At 43.0% G+C, this 17,636-nt stretch overlaps 1 protein-coding gene across 3 annotated transcripts in view; it reads left to right on the plus strand.

The window, feature by feature from the left end:
* The first annotated feature begins 2,214 nt into the window (after nucleotides 1-2,214).
* Nucleotides 2,215-17,636, plus strand: part of CDK17 (cyclin dependent kinase 17) — a 139,916-nt gene continuing 124,494 nt past the window's right edge. For all 3 annotated transcript variants that reach the window (XM_018553884.1, XM_018553885.1, XM_018553886.1), the window contains exon 1: nucleotides 2,215-2,603. The gene's annotated coding sequence lies outside the window, so the exon portion shown is untranslated. The remainder of the gene's footprint in view (nucleotides 2,604-17,636) is intronic.

Below are 17,636 nucleotides of genomic sequence, written 5' to 3' on the forward strand. Positions count from 1 at the left end.
ATGAATCAGCCATTTTGCTTCCCAGTGCGCTTTGCAGGTGGTCTTCCACAATGTACATTCGCCTTAAAAACCTCACGTTTTTTGCAAAAAGAACGTGCGCAAAACACGCAAAAACCCCACATGCGCGTTTTTGGCGCGTTTGCCATTGAAATCTATGGAGCACAGACGCTCTGAATCTGCCGGAAAGAAGCTCATGCACATTTTCAAGCGTTCAGCGTTTTTACAGCTTGCTGCTAACCTCTCAGGTGTGAACAGGGGCCATAGGAATGAATAGGAATTATTGTCTTGTGTGTTTTAACACTTAAAGTGACATTAAACCCTCAGATTTTTTAACATAAACCAATACTGTAATGTGCGCCTTACTGTAATCCACGGTTGTTTCCCTTCTCTGTGCTGCTCTTCCTTTTAAATTTGTATCTGTTCTCATGCTGGGCAGAACTTCTGTTTTGCAGCAGACTGCCTTGTCTCTGAAATGGATACACGGTGTCTGTGTACATTTTTGTATAGGCTGGAAACCTGAGCCAGCACTACAGGAAGAGGCACTCAGCTGCAAAGGGAAGTTCTCCCCCAGCATGAGAAGACATGAGGATTTACATTACAGTGGAGCAAAGAGAAGGGAAACAACCGTGGATTACAGTAAGGCGCACATTACAGTATTGGTTTATGTTAAAAAATCTGAGGGTTTAATGTCACTTTAAGCTTTCAGCGTCAAAATGCTCAGGTGTGAACAGGGACGTAGGGCTGGTGCAGACTTGAGCGATCGTGTGCGGTTGCATACAGAGATTGCTGCGCAGCCCCATGGATTTCAATAGGATTACACCCACGAAACAATCGCTGAAAAAAGGTATATGTACCTTTTTTTGCGACATGCACCGCACAGTGTTTTCAACTGCAATCGTGTGCGATTGCATGAGCGGTATTGTGCCGGGAAACTGCTCAATCTGCCTGGTGCCATTAGAAAATAATGGAAGTGCTAGCATGATCGGTAGTAGTGTGCGATTCTGTGACCGCCCGGCCATCCACACGTTTCGTGCACGGTTGGAGCGCAGTCGAGGATCGCCCAGGTGTGAACCCAGCCTTAATGCACATTGTGCGTGTTAGAGTGTTAATGCACATTGTGCGCGTTGCTGCCCGGCCACCACAATATCGCACACAGTAGAATGGGGGCACCACTCTGCTCACACACACAATGCCCTATGCATGTGTTTATTCGCAGACGGTGGGGGAAGCGGAGTTGGTTTTAATGTTTTTAATTTTATTTATTTTTTTACTTTGTAAAATTTTGCACCGATAGAGAGGGAGGAGAGAAAGTGACAGCTGGCCGAGCGCTGCGAGAGGAGAGCGCTGTGAGCGGCCGGTGTCTCTCCTCCCACACCGCTTGGCCGCCTATCACAGTGCGGCAGGGGATGTGGGGGCGGAGATGTCACTGTCACAGGAGGCTGGGCTTTCCTCTTGCACTGCTCGCTCAGCCTCCTGTGACAGTGTGTGTTAGAGAGGAGAGCGGGCTACAAACACTCAGTGATCGCTGAGTGTTTGTAGATAATTGAGGACATGGTATGGTTAATATATCCTCAATTATGAATGAATGGGAGTGATCTATATCCCCTCCTGTTCATTCATAATTGTGGTTACAGTAAACATACCATGTTCTCATGTTATCAATGAGCAGGAACACTCAGTATAGAGGATTCCTGTTCATTGATAACAGGGGACACAGAAAAAGAGATTGAGGACTCTGTGTTCTCAATCTCTTTTTCTATTTTAGAAGGGAAATATCAGGGGTCTGTTTAGACCCCTAATATTTCCCCAAAGCCCCTAAAAGTAAAGTAAAAAAAAATCAAAATATTTAATAAAAAAGGAATAAATAAATATAAAAAAATGTAAAAGTTTATAAAAAATTAAATATGGGCCTCTAATGGCAACCTATCAGCTTCTCTCTTTTATTTTCTAAGAACTGAATAAACTTAAGATAAAAGCTGATTGGTTACTATGGGCAACTGCTCCAGTTTTTTAAAAATTCCCCTCAATAAGCTTGAATAAAACTGTATCCAGTGAGACAAGATGTCAAATATACAGAGAAATAGATTTCTGGCGTTCACACTCTCTACAGGGAAAGACCCTGCAGTGGAGTCCGGAGGAATCCCCAGATGACGCAGTACCCTGCAGGAAACAGAAGGGGGCGCCGCGCCGCCATTCTCACTCTCGTACCCCGCCTCTCTGGACTGCTAGGCCGGGGGCGGTTCTACTGCGTTACAGAAAAAAAAAGCAGGCAGATCGAGCAGGATCCTTCCCGGAGAGTGTAATCCGAGGGAGACGTCAGCTTTGGCCCAGGGTTCCGGAGGGGGCGGCTGTCACACACTTATCGTCCACATCGCACGGAGTGAGGAGATCGGCTCCGCCGAACCAAAGTCCAACTGCCCCGGGGGCTCGGGAGCCATGATGTGTGCAGAGCCAGGTGATGTGTCGGGGTCATGACACGGCAGCGCCGGTAGGGCTCCGGGACACCGAGGAGGACTGGCGGCGGCTCGGTGCTACGTATAGGCAGAGCGATCCCCGCGTACACTGCTGTATCCGGCCTGCAAGGACATCCCATCCCCGCCGCTGTGAGTATCCCCCCAGTTCCTGCCGGGTCACCGGGGGTCAGTGTGCCTGTGGACCCCCATCTGGTCATCGCCCTGTACACACCATGTGTGCCATGTTGTCTGTACTGCCAGACCCACTCCCCCAGCCTGCTGCATTGTTAGAGAAGGGCAGTTTAGGTTCAGAGTACAGTCCTTCCTTACTCCTCCAGGAAGCCTTCATCTCTTTCTAAGCTGCTTTATAATATTTCTCCGTATAGGTGCACAGGGAGGTCACACATGTTGTCCTGGATGCATGGCATAGGGGTAACACATACCAAGGCATTGTACTATATGGATCATGTATGTATGTGATCCATTGTTATGCCGGATTGGGTCTGACATTCCCCCATGGTACACCTAGCTTGGGGCACAGGTTCATCGTGTCCTTTATGTACACTATTTTATATAATATAAAGGTTCCATCTCTTTGCAGTAAAATGGCTGAAATCATCAGATCAGTTCATTATTAATGGACGTAACTGACTGTTATTACATCTAGATGTGTATTGATAGAGGACCTCATTTGTTGGTGTATATTGTCATTCTTATATTGTCACCTAGCTGACGAATGGCATGGTGACCCTTGCTGTGGTTCCGTGTTTTGTTTTCCATGTAGTCTTATTTTGAAGCTGCAAAGTACAGTTATCAGTTGTGTGATTGGAGGTTCCAGCTGGCTGGCGTGTGACGGAGCACAGCGATTTTCTTCTAGCCCTATCATGGTGTGTTAGGGAAACACCAGTGACTCTGGGTCTTTGTAGAAGGCAGGGAAATCTCATCAGCACAGCAGGCATCCTTCTCATCACAACACACTGCTACAAATGGCCAAGATGCTTTGCAGGGGGATGGGTACAAATCAGATGATTGATGTGCAGGTTTTTTTCATTTATTATTATTATTATTATTATTATTATTATTATTTAGAGCATTCATTCTTGGATTGATTCACATCCGTTCTTGTTCCTGGAAGGCACTCACAATCTAATATCTCTACCACGTTCATACATCCACTCAGTGCAATGTTGGGAGAATACAGTATGTTGTAGGAGAAACCACAACACCTGGAGAACACCCACAATCACAAGGAAGCAGTACAGACAGGTGGAATTCAAACCCATGACCCAGAGCTGCAAAGCAAGAATGCGAATTGCTTATCAGCACAATGCTCCCTGAAATAAAGATCTGCAGTATGATATGGTTGCCGTGACCCCCCTCCACTCGCATATCTACTAATGGCATTTTATTCGAGGCATAAGGAAAATATTTCTCCATAAATGCAGACTTTATTCCCCAGGCCACATTTTTTGCGTCTGGAATTTTTATTCCAAGGAGCCAGCAGCATCTTCTTAGGAGCTGACTTCATTCTCGACAGCTAGGGAAAACCTTAAGGTGACATTAAACCCTCAGATTGTTTAACATAAAACAATACTGTAATATGTGCCTTACTGTAATCCATGGTTGTTTCCCTTCATGATGCCAGCTGTAATTTTTTAAGAGCATTGGCTACCAGGCTCCTGGGATATGTCCGGCCGTGTGTGTATAGATAGATAGACAGACACACAAACAGACAGATATACACACATAACCATCAGCACTCATGGATCTTGCAGCAGAAATAAGTCAAAGCAACAGTATTTTGTTGCCAGTACTTTATATTGATGGAGCTCCACCAAAATGTTGACAATAAACCGGTCATGGTTTGACTTATCTCTGCTGCAAGACCTATGAAGAATCTACTTTGGATTTCTCTGGATATATCTTTGGTGATGAGCACTCAGGAATTTACCTTACAATTAGAGTACAGTGGCGATAGCCCATGATCCTTACAAATTATAGCTGGGGCCTACCTTTTTGAGGTGGTTTCACTAGTGGTTGTCAATGGATCTGGCTCCTAAAAAACAAAATCCTGCTGGCTCCAGGATTCCATATCAATTTGTCCGTCTGTGATTTAGATCAGCATTTCTCAACCTTTTTCAGTCAGGGCACTAGGGCTGCAACAACTAATCGACATAATCGATTATAATCGATTATTGAATATGGATTTAATTGCCAGAAGATTCACACCTGAATCTGCTTTGCGACTCCAGCCATTTGTTGCGGAATGTGACGCTCTGCAAGAGCACTCAAATATTGGTGTGTGTGAGACTGGATGGGATTTTTGCTACCTTTCCTCCTGGGGTGAATCTGATTACAGATCTGTCACTTTTCCCCATAGAATAGGGACAGTCCTTTTTTCTGTGTGTCCCACCCCTTTTTATTGCACACTAATCAAGTCTGAATTTGAGCCATCAATGTCCCTGTCAAAGCCACCTGGCTTGATGAAGCTTAGATAAGTAGAGCTGTTTTTTCCCAGTTACCTTGAACCTAAGCCAGCATTTAACCCTTGCAGTGTAGGGCCTGGTTGTTCTTTTCCTGGAGTTAGGTTTTGTATATGAGGAATTTACTAAGACTGGAGCAGAATCTATCTTTCATTTTCAAAGCTTTAACTGATATTAAAGTCAAAAGGTTTTTAAGTTATTTTAAACGCTGATGAAAGCACTTAAAATGGACGCTGCTTGATGTTTAAAAGTTTTAGTTTTCTGCAGAATCAGATGGCCCCCTGAGCTCCGGCCCTGACTGCCTGTTTTAGGGTAGCTCCTTTCCCTTGCAGGGTCCTATAGAGCCACCCCTGTGTGTGCTAGTAAACTGTGTGTGTCTCCACAAACACACAGCCATGGCAAGGAAAACCACTCCTCTTGCTCTCTGCTCCTCCTATCTCCAAGCTAGTAGAGAGGAAGTTTAGGGAAGCTGAACTAGCAGAGTTGGAGCAGCTGTTTGGAAACGTGATTATTATATGGCTGCATTCACACCTAGGCCACAGCATTTTTGCATGATTCTACGCTTCTGCTGCATTTTTTTGCGCCGGTTAGACGCAGGCACACTTAAGTCATATGTTTTAGCGGGCCGAATGGGACACATTGATGTAAACGGGCAAATGCGTGCAAAAACGTTTCCAAGAATTTCCTTCTGCCTCTATGGGGACAAAACGTGCTGTAATCTGCCAAAAAGAAGCTCGTACTTTTTTCAGCGACAGGCATTTTACAGCTTACGACAAAACGCTCAGGTGTGAACGGGGCCAAAGGAATGAATGTTTTTTTTTTTTATTGCCAACGAAACGCCTACGTGTGAACGGGGCCTAAGTGTTTGGACAGAGATGTAAAGAAATACTTTGCTGGGCAATGTTTATTTGTTATTATTCAATTATTGAAGAGTTTTTAATACTATAACTGTGCATACTGAATATAGGAGCTGATTAGTTGCAATGGGCAACTGCTCCAGTTTTAATAAATTCCCCCCATAGCGCCCCCATAGAGTCTAATGATGTGTCGCATAAATTGCTGCGCGTTAAGCAGAGTTCGGAGAACAAGCAAGGTTCGCCTCTAGTAATTTAGGTACTTAATCAAATGTCTGTCACAGTAGATGGAAATGCAATGTACTCAGCTATGGACGTTCCTGTGTTTGCATTTTTGTGTGTGTGTTTGCCCTCAGGCAAAAGAGATGTAATCAGGTCTGGAAGAAAAAGGCTAGAAGTATGAGATACATGTGCAGAAAATTCCCTTTTTACCCAGTGAGTACAGGCCTGGAATTCACTTTCATAGACACCACAGCCAATCACCTTGCAGGGTGTTGACAATGTGGATGGGTGAGGTTTGATGCTAAGGGCGTTGTGGAAATGGTGAGCAGAGACGGTGAGGTGATAGGTCAGCTCGGCATTACAAAGTATTTGTGTCAAACACTCTCCGGCTTTCTGACTTCACACCATTATTTATAGTCACCATTCTGACACTGTAGGTACTTAGCTTGTCAATAAAGATGTCTCCCGATGGAGCCCGGGTACGCACAGCATGTTTGCAGGTCAGTAGGACGATTTTTTCTTTGTTACAATTTTCTCTTTTGTGTTTTGTTACGTGATAACAGCTTGGCCTCATTTTTGGCAGTTTCTGATATAATTAAGGTGCTCACTCATGGGAAAAGTATGACAGCAGCTGTTAAACCAATGATAAAAACAAGTATATATTCTGCTAAGCTTACCGGGAGATGGTGCTTGGGGTGTGCGGTGGGTCATGGAAGACTTTTACCTTTTTAAAGGAGTTGTAAGGTCCCAGCATACACTATCCTGTTATATCAGAAGCAATGTAATCGGAATACATACCAGAGTTGTTGTTGTTATTATTATACAGGATTCATATAGCGCCAACAGTTTGTGCAACGCTTTACAATATAAGGAAGATATTACAATCTCACAATACAATTCAAGACAAGATGGTAAGGAGGGCCCTGCCCGTGACGGCTTACAATATAAAAGGAGGAAGAAGTGATACACGAGGCGGTAGCTGTGTGGGGATGAATTGTTTGAGAACGTGATGGTTAAGTTGAGGTGGGATAGGCTTCCCTGAAGAGATGAGTTTTAAGGGATCGCCTAAAGGCAGTCAGAGTGGGAGATAGACGGACAGGTTGGGGTAAAGAGTTCCAGAGGATGGGAGAGACTCTAGTGAAGTCCTGGAGGCATGCATTGAGGAGTTGATGAGGGAGCTTGAAAGCAGAAGATGTTTTGAAGAGCGGAGGGGACGGTTAAGGTGGTACTTTGAGACAAGGTTTGAGATCTAACCGGGGGCAGACTTGTGGATGGCTTTGTAAGTCATTGTTAACTAGATTGACAGAGAGGGGTTGTTTTTCATAATACAATCGAAGCTGACTTTAAAAAAATCCCTTTTACGTAGTTCGTACTGTCATTTGTCTGCCCTGCACTTTCCAAAATTTCCAGCGTGCTTTGTGTCTCCTTCCCTGCTGTCCCATGTGATGCAATCCCAATTTCTTTAGACTACATATCTCATTATGCATTGATTCCATCATGCCCCTTCCCAGGAGTAAAATTGTCAGTACATTGAGGAATTACATCCCTTAGGCTTCTTCAGTAAGAGCTATTAAAAATATCTAGATCAATTATGGTCATTAAGAGTGGGATAGATCTTTAGAAATTCAATATTTATATAACGCCGTAATTTATCAAGCGCTTTACATAGTTTCACATTCACTTCAGCCCCTACCCTCAAGGAGCTTACACTCTAAGGTCCCTATCTTGCATGCGTACATACATGGCTGATTTAGATAGGGGCCAATTAACCTTCCAGTATTTCTTTGGAGTGTGGGAGGAAACTGTAGTACCCGAAGGAAACCCTCATAAGCACAGCAAGAACTGGGACTAGGATTCGAACCAGGGACCCCCAGTGCTGCAAGGCAGAAGTACTAACTAAGGATAAATCGAAATTTCAGCTGCCAAAACATATTGGCCGAAAATGGCACTTTTGGCAAAGTGCTAAGGGAGCTAAAATAACTAAGATATACTCGCCCCGGATCTCAGACTCGGCTGGCTGTTGGACCACTCTCCTCCTCCCTCCTTTCTTCTCCAATCTACTAGATGGACAGTTGCTGGAGACTATGTCCCTTGTGATCTTGTACTTGACATGAAGTTCAGGGAAGTCGAGCTGAGAGATTCTGAGCCAGCTGTATGGAAACATGATGTTCGTAAGTGCTTGGGTAAATGTATTTTTTTTCATCTGGATTCGTTATTGAAAAAATGTTTTAGGGCCTGTTCACATGAGTTTCAGGTCCGGATCTGCAGACGCGGTGCTACTGATGCAGTGCGTTTTGGCCGCGTTTTTGATGCTGGAGTGGGGCTGTTAGTATGTTAGCTGCAGTGCAGTGCGTTTTTGACGCATTTGCTTTTCCTGACCGTACAAAATGTGACATGCAGTATTTTTCTGTCGTAAGCTGAACGGACTGCACATGTGAGAACTGTAGCCCATAAAACACATAGGGATACATAGGGATGCATTTTGAGTGCAGGAGCGTACGGATCAGGTCAGCACACAAAACGGACGTCGTGTGAACAGGCACTTAATAAGTTTAATACTGCTTTAGTGCCTGTTCACACGACGTCCGTTTTGTGTGCTGACCTGCATGTCACATTTTGTACAGTCAGGAAACCCAAACGTGTCAAAAACGCACTGCACTGCAGCTAACATACTAACAGCCCCATTTTTTTTTTTTTACTGAAACGCGGCCAAAACGCACGGCATCAGTAGCACCGCGTCTGCAGATCAGGACCTGAAACTCATGTGAACAGGCCCTTAAACTGAAATCCAGGCAGATACATTGAGTCTGATTTCAACTACTTAAGTCTCCCTTGAAAACCATTAACTATAATCTTACATATAGCTAGTATAAATACTTGCACCTCTGTATATTGGCTTTCTGCAATCCTTTGCACATTAGGACTTGAAGAGTAAGGGCAGCTGTGTGAGCCAGTTGGCTTCCCCTGTGTTTAGTGGTGTCAGTTTAACACTGGGAGCCTGCTAACAAGAGGAGAGAATCGAGTGGACAGCTTTTGGATCTTGTCAGTGTGATGATGCTTCCTTATTGTTAATTCACAGATTCTTGACCAAATGATGCTGCTTAATGGCACTGTAGGTCAGCGACCTGGTCATGCCTGGATTGCAAGATTTATTGAACAGAATTACAAATTCTCGGTTGGGGTAAACAATTCACCTATAGGTAATTTAACTGTGTGTGTATTCAGCTGCTCACGAAAGTGGCAGAGTAGTGCTGAGCTTTCCTATCTGCTTCTCCATTGCCAGCTTTACTGTATAAAAAAAAAAGTGGTGAATTTTTGGCACTGGAATTTACATCTATGTATTTGCTGTGACGTTTGCTAATGTGAAGTCGGAAGCCGAGATCCCCAAGCTCAGTACATCCACATCTCAGGCATAAAGTGATGAGCTTGCTGCCATGCTGTCCACTGTAAGAGAGAAATTGCAGCTCAAGCTCCAGGGGTATTGTTTGCCTCACTTAGGACTGACCCTCTGTCATGTCAGGCATGTATGATTTATTGTGCACGCAACTAACGAGCATTCCCGTTTACCTTTCTTTGTGACTAATGGCAGTAATAAAGCATTCGGGTGAAGGCAGGATCAACAGAGCAATATTGTTTACTACAGATGACTGCAATTGTAGCTTCATAATAACTTTCTGAAAGATGGTAACAACGGGAAGTAAACTTAAGCGCTGTATAAAATAGAATTACTGTTAATAAATATATGCTGTAAAAAGATTACTTGTTGTTTTGGTTATATTTCTACACAGGATAAATCCTTTTTTGGTTAGCTTTTTCTGTCGTGATTAAGGGTTCGCACCGCTGCGGCATCTGAGCTATTATCCTGCCGGATCAAAAATAAATTTTTATTGCATTTCAAAGGAAAGCTTAAGCATTGTATGTGGATGGAGATTCGGTGAGCCTATTGTGTGAGTGACCAAACATGGCCAGATGTTTGTGAGCAATGGGTCTGCTTAGAAATTTGTTAATGATGTTTAAGGTGATACTAAACTCAGATGTTAAATCCTAAAAATGCATTTAAGTACCTTTTTTCTTTTTTTATAACTATTAACAAAAAAAATTATCTTATTTGTGTATCACTCAGCTGTAGATCCTCAAATCATCTCTGAATTGGTGCTGACACTGCCCTTCTTTCTGGAGGGTGGCTACTTTTATTCCCCATGGTCCCTGTGTGTGTTGTAAAGTAGCCATCGCCCCAAGCTCACTCCTGTGATGGACATCAATCTTGGAGCAGTGGCTACTTTACAACACACACAGGGACTATGGGGAACAAAAGTAGCCACCCTCCAGAAGGAAGGACAGTGTCGGCACGAAATCAGAGATTTGAGGATCTACAGCTGAGTAATACACAAGTTAAATTTTTGTTAATATTTAGGAAACTTAAATGCATTTTAAGATTTAACTCCTGAGTTTAGTGTCACTTCAAGTTTTGCTTATAACCGCATCAATGTGTTTTAGTATGGGGGGCGGTGTTGGAATGTATTGCTTAGTGTATGTATGTGACGTGTACAAGTGCTAAGTGTGGGAGAAGATGCTGGTTCTACCTTGCCAAGGATGTGCAAGAAGGCAGAGGGTCAGGGGTAGACAATTTATTGAGTTTAGGATCCAGCCTGTTCAATCCCAGGAGCCAGCAAGATTTTTTTTAGGGGGCCCTTGCATGGTCCCTAAACCACTTCTTTTTTTCCCCTGTGATTTCATGGTCCACCAACGTCAATGAACGTCAGGCGTTATGATGATGAACATTTTGGCGCCATCCACTTCATACTACATCACCAAGAGAGACATGCATGTGAGGCTAGCTACTGTCTGACTGTTGTAGAGCCATCCACATTCCCATTGAGACAACTTGCATTGAATTTGCATATGGAGCAGGGTTTGGGAGTGCTTTGGTCTTGAGGGGAAAATATCAGATCAGCCAGCAAAGACTCTTCCTGACCATTTGAGTCTTTACTCAAGCGGGCTTGATCAGTTCGATCAGACAGAGTGTGAGTTTAATTTTGATTGTTGCCTTGTTTAGCAATGATTTTGCGTTTGGGCAACAGATTTTCCAGTAGCTGCAAACTTTCTGTAGTTTGCTTTTGATGTTTGCGCCCTTCATTCTTGTTCTTCTTCCTTATTATTTGCATAAACAATTAATGTGTGAATAACCCATGATTCACAAGATTTTATTCCGGAAGCTGTCACATCTGTAGCACAGCATCACAAATGAGCAGCCCTGGGCAAATCTCATAACTAGGGAGGCAACGTAAGGCTGTGCCTGTGTTTCTGAATAATTAATGGAGAATTACAATTCAGAATAAGTCGCCAACAAATCCGAGTGCGAGATCATTTACTATTTTCTTTTAATTCGGCTTGAACCAACGGTGGAACAATTAATATGTAATACAGGAGCCAGTCTGTCCAATTCAGGAGCCAGCAGGATTTTTTAGGTGCCAGCTTTGTTGACGACAATGAACTCAAAAGTTAGGCATCAGCTGCCGTGTTTAAGGAGCATTGGCTATCTGATTCCTGGCTTTTGTCCAGTCCTGGCTCAAACAATATTGAATTGGCTACTGTTTATAGCAGATTGGAGGAGGAAATGCTGCTTGGCCATAATGCAATGTGTGTAATGGCTGTTTTGTTGGAGAGGACATTGTGTGATGCAGGCTCAAACCTTTAAAATAAATAAATCTCCAAAAAGTACATCTAAAGACGAGAAACAGACGTGGGGAAAAAAGTTAATTTTGTTATGTTTCTTACTGAATATTTAAGAACTAGCAGTCATTGTCTACAAAGCAGTCTACAGGGACTACAGGATCATTGATGAGTACATTTACATTTATTTTTGTTTTTTTTATGCATTCAGAAATTGCAGGTGGAACGCCTAAGTAAGCTAGGCATATCAAGCAGGTTTTGAATCCTCCTATTGACTTGCACAGAGACCAGTTGGAATACCTGTGCTTGTGCACTGGTGGTCTAAGACACTATTTATTGCCCCATTGAGAATCACTATATAGATCAGGCCTCACATGATTACTGCTTCTGTACTGTAGTCAGTCTCTTAAGCTGTATTTTTGGGGAGCTGTCACATAATCAGAATAAAGCTAGCCATGCACGATTTAGAGTTTGAGCCATGTTTGGCCCTGTCAGCACCACCTCACTCGACAGAAGTCAATTTAAAAATGACTGAGGCGTGTGGAAAATATTTGGCTGAGGAGTGACTGCGTCTTACCACATGCAGTCAGTTGTTGGGAACTCAGGCAGCCACGGGTGTCATGACTGCCTGAACCAATTACTGGAGATTGCTACATCTATGCTGTTTAGCATGGACAGCGGAATCCAATGATTTTCACTCATTCGGCCCACAGGTTGACAAGAAAAAAGGTATATGGCTAACTTAAAAGTTGTTCCATCCTCGGCCAGCATTGGGCCATATGTTTGTCTTCTGTCTAAAGTTTCTTTTCCAGCTTTCCTGTGTCTACCCCTCGATCTTTTTGTTATCCAGATGGTGCTCCTGGCTGCTTGGGTGCTCCTGGGATTCCATACTAGTCTAAGGGAATACAAAACTCTCTTGAAGCAGCTCAAATGCCGATCACAATGATGTCACAAATGCCCCTTTCAATGCATTCTGAAATGAGCCTGGCTCTAAAGGCTTCTGCTTTTACTGGTAGCTGTCCTTTATTCACGAGAGGCTCTCAAGCATCCAATGGTGATGAGATTTTTTGGCTATAAATGCTTTGTGAGTTTTGTTTGTTGCAGTTACTAACTTTTTCTTGGCTACTGCAAACAACTTAAAGGAGAACTATGGGGTCAGTGCTTTTCCCCATAGTTCTCCTAAGGGTAACGGGAGGACACAAACTAGTGTCCTCCCGTGACCCAAAGCTCGGTATACTGAGACGCCGCAGCCGGGACGGATCCCGACATTACTGTTTGTATCCACCCAGCTGTGTTAGTGACAGCTGGCTCTGCCTATCTAGAGGCAGAGCCAGCTGTACCCACCCCTTTCCCCGTCCATTCCGCCAGTCAGCACTGGAGGATCAGACGGGGGGCAATCCATGCAGGGACCCGTGAGTGATGGTCACGGCTCTCTGCAGGGACAGGATCGTGAAGTGAGCGACGGTATGTGTTCGCTCACTTCCCGACCTGTGACAGTTTCATTGTCGCAGGTTGGCTAGAACTATGAGGCTGAGTGATCTTCACTCACCTCATAGTTCTCCTTTTTTTAAGTTTTGTAAAAAAAACAAGCTACAAAGCACGCTCTGCAAGCGTCCTTCTATGAAAGTAAGTGGGCCCAGCATGGCTGTGTTTGTCATCAAGAAAAATTATTTCTTCGATTTTCATAGGTCCATAAAATACAAGTCTAGAAAGATGAACCTCCACATTTTGCTCTCATGTAATTGGTTATCTCTATTCCCTGACTTACTATTTGTTCTCCAGTTTTAATAGCGGATGAAATCCTTTCATTAACGCCCCAATTTCTTAATGTCTTAAGGGATGTGGTGCACCAGCCTTGGTTGCTATGGTATCATTATTCGTTATGTCAGTGAGAAGCAGAAACCGTTGCTTGGTATGTGTAGGTGTTAATAATGTGACTTTCCCCCATTTTTTTAGCTGTGGGTTTGTAATGCTAAGCTTTTATTATTTCTTTTAATCTTCAGAACTTTTTATAGAGCCTCCAGGAAAATGAAAGTGATTTCTACGTAGAGGAGGCGATTGCTGCGCCATGTGTAGGCACCTTGATATAACTGCCGCTAAAATGTTTTCTTATGTTAATACAGAATAAACTGCTAGGCCTTTGTAATCCGCCAACAGTATGCCATATGGCATATGTCAACATGTGCAGTAGTTATGATATTTCTATATATAACAAATGTATTATGTAATGTGTATTCTGTTTCTTTAGAACTTGATGACTTTGTTTGCTGAATGCCAGGAAACTCTCCACTACATACATACTATTTTGTTTAAAGTAGTACTGAAGGCAGAGCATTTTCTTTACCTTTTTGAAGCGGAGAACAAGGGGGGAAAAAGTGAATTCAAGTACCTCCGACACTAATTATAAAAAGAAAAAAAATGTAATAACGCATTAAAGGAGAACTATGAGATGAGTGCTTTTCACTCACCGCGAGCCGTAGCTCGCGGTATACTGAGCTTTGGGTGACGGGAGGACGCTAGTTTGTGTCCTCCCGTTACCCTAAGGAGAACTATGGGGAAAAGCCCTAACCCCATGGTTCTCCTTTTAACAATGATTTAGGGTTGTGACATGCAGCAATATCTTTTTTTTTCTCTTTGACCCCCATCTAGCATATCTTGGTAAATACATAATACTTATAACAATTGACAAGTACTCTGCCTTTGGCATTTTATTATAGAATTCCTCTGTCATTGTTGACGATCCTTGCATGGAAATACCAGGTGAAAGATGAAATCATTTGTCTCAGGTGTTTGCTGTCGTTTGGTCCTTTTTCTCCTGGAAATACATGAACTCACACATGTGAATCATTTAAATAGACATGAACGTTATTACTTGAGGATAAGCCGGTGCCAGTAAAATCTAGTGTACAAGCTGGTTAATAGAACCCGTACATGCTGGTGATGTTTATTTTGCAAAGGATATTGAGCTGCACAAATTCAGTGTTCTAACGCTAATGGGCTTAATTATTACAGCAGCACATGTATATGCATTGCAGTAATTCACATCAATCAGATTTTATGTTATCAATTAGAACAAGGTCGTATATGTAAAGTCTAAGCCCTCATTCACACTAAGCTTTTTGTATTGCTCTTTCTACCCCCAAAAAATTATTATTTTATATTTATAATATTTCTATGGTCATGTTAAAATTTTTAGTGGTTTTTCGTTTGTAGCAAAAAGCCAGTCACTGGAAAAAGTACATGAGTTTCTTTTTGGCAGATTATGCGCTTCTTGGGGCCCATAGACTTCAATGGAAACGCTCAAAAAATGCACGTTTGCTGCGTATTTGGTTGTTTGAGGGCCTGTTCACACGACATCCGTTTTCTGTGCTGACCTGATCTGTACGCTCCTGCACTAAAAATGCATCCCAATCAATTCCTATGTGTTTGGGCTACAGTTCTCACGTGTGCAGTCCGTTCAGCTTACGACAGAAAAAATACTGCATGCCACATTTTTGTACGGTCAGGAAACGGTCCGGAAACGCAAAACGCGTCAAACGCACTGCACAGCAGCTAACATACTGACAGCCCCACTCCAGCAAAAACACATAGCACTGCACCTGATCAGGACCTGAAACTCATTTGAACAGGGCCTGACAGTTGACATCAGTGTCACAAACTGTTCACAAAAAGAGCGACTAAGTACGTGCGCAAAAACATGCTACACATAACACGATGAAAACGCACATATTTGATGTGACTCAATTGTGAATGAGGGTTGACTGCACATTCACATAGGAACAACATATGCAAGAACTATCCAGCCAGTCCCACCGCTGGACAGATTAGGGGAAGGAAGCCAGATAACATCATTTTCTTAGGATGTATCTGGAAGGCCTAGGCAGTTTGTGGCCACGGCAGGAAATGCCTTTTTTTTTCCTATTGCATTTTGGCTCTCTTGGCCATGGGACTAGTCATTCTTCTGCATTAGGGGTAGGCAACAATGGCACTCCAGCTGTTGTGGTACTGGAGTATTGAGGCCTAACAGTACCCCTGTTTTAGATGCGTACTTAGCCCTTTCTGCTAGTGTCAACCTAATTTGTTTACCTTCCTTCTCCATCTTTAAATCTTGTGCTGTGACTCCCGATTTGACTTGAACAGGGCTGTACTCCTGCACTAGAGGCAATAAGATACTGCCCCATTTTAGAGAGCGGTACTGAGAAGGCTCTGTGAGCCCCCAAAAAGATTTTGGGCTAAACATCGGAGAAGACCTCTGCTGCCGGGGAGAGGTAACAAAAAAGGGGGTGGGGGATTTTGATTTATATAAGGTTAGGGGGCCTGCCTGAGTGGGCTTTAAATGACACTATACTCAGAATTTTATATTTAAAAATTAATTCATGTACCTGAACTATTATGTTGCCTATTTGTGTATCACTCAGTTGTAGATCTTCAAATCATCTTTGAATTGGTGCTGACACTGTCCTGCCTTCTGGAGGGTGGCTACTTTTGTTCCCCTTGGTCCCTGTGTGTGTTGTAAAGTAACCACAACTCCAAGCTCACTCCTGTGATGGATTATGACTTCAATACAAATTAGTAAACTAAATGTGAGATTGTAATTCATGACTGGACCATGAGGAACAAAAGTAACCACCCTCCAGAAGGAAGGACAGTGTCAGCATGAATTCAGAGATGATTTAAGATTCTATAGTCGAGTGATTTTGTTAATAGGTAAGGTACTTAAATGCATTTCTAAAATGTAACTCCTGAGTTTGGTGTCACTTTAAGTTAAAAATAAACTTTCCGCTTAAGTACAAAACGGTGTGCACGAGAGCTCAGCTAGGAAACTGCTGACCTACGTACGCTGGAGTACTTTTCATAATCCGCAATAATAAATGATGACACAAAAGGAAAACCATGGCTTTAGGGATAAAAAGTTAATATATTAGAAATGGATACAACTAATAATTGCATACCATGTGTTGTTACATAAGCCTAAATCATAACAGGAAGGCCTTTGGAAAACAGCACAGGGAAGCAGGTTGCATAGCAACAGTTTACAGATCCCTGGGTTTACTGCATCCGACATTCCTGTGAAATATTAATACCTCAGTGCTGACCAAAACGTGTACGCCTGAAGTCAAATGTATTTTTTTTTAGTTGCCTGGAGTTTGGCTTTAAAGGAGCACTCCACTTACAGGGACAGGAAGTACAGGAAAATCTCCCCGATGGTTTTGCAGGCAGAAACAATAGTGACAGAATTTGTTTAAATGTTGGCTGGTGTTGGGTTTTAAATGTTCTCAATTTTGCTTGACCTGGGACAAGTATACAGATCAGGAGTTGGTTTTTATGACCTGGAATAAGCAGGTGATGCTAGAGATGGCCAGGTAACTAGCATTGTCAGAAGAAAGTCAGCAATTGCACATGTGTCTTTCAGTTCAGTTTTACTCTAAGCAACATTCAATGAACGAAAAAATCTCTAGGTGTCAAAATGGTACTGGCATAGGTGTTAATTAGGAGTGAACTGCGTCATAGTTTTATTAAGGCCCTTGGCATTCCAGAACATTTATAGATGTGCTTTTTGAGGATGGAAAAAACATAGTATAGAAGAGAGACATTCATGGGACATTATGATTCTTGTTTAACAATATTTAATCCAGTCCGTGTAATGCATGGTTGTTACCCCCTACATCGACTACTGTGGTGCAGGGGGTGATGTCATCTTCCTGCAAAGCTCAGGCTTCTGCACATTCTCTCCCAGGCAGAGCTTGTATGGAGTTTCAGTTAAGAACACTTAGAGCAGTGGCTCTCAACCCTTGTAACCTCAGGACCCAAATTTGTCCTTGTTCATTAAGTTGCGACCCAAGTCGACTGCAATGGAACGCACGACATTGCCATACCCCGCTTTCCGGTGCAAGCGATTGAACTGTGGGCGGGAGGTGCATTTTGGGTGCCATTCAAATGAATGACCATGC

This window comes from Nanorana parkeri, unplaced genomic scaffold, assembly GCF_000935625.1.
Source record: "Nanorana parkeri isolate BGI_ZX_2015 unplaced genomic scaffold, ASM93562v1 scaffold132, whole genome shotgun sequence".
In the NCBI taxonomy this organism is placed as follows: Eukaryota; Metazoa; Chordata; class Amphibia; order Anura; family Dicroglossidae; genus Nanorana; species Nanorana parkeri.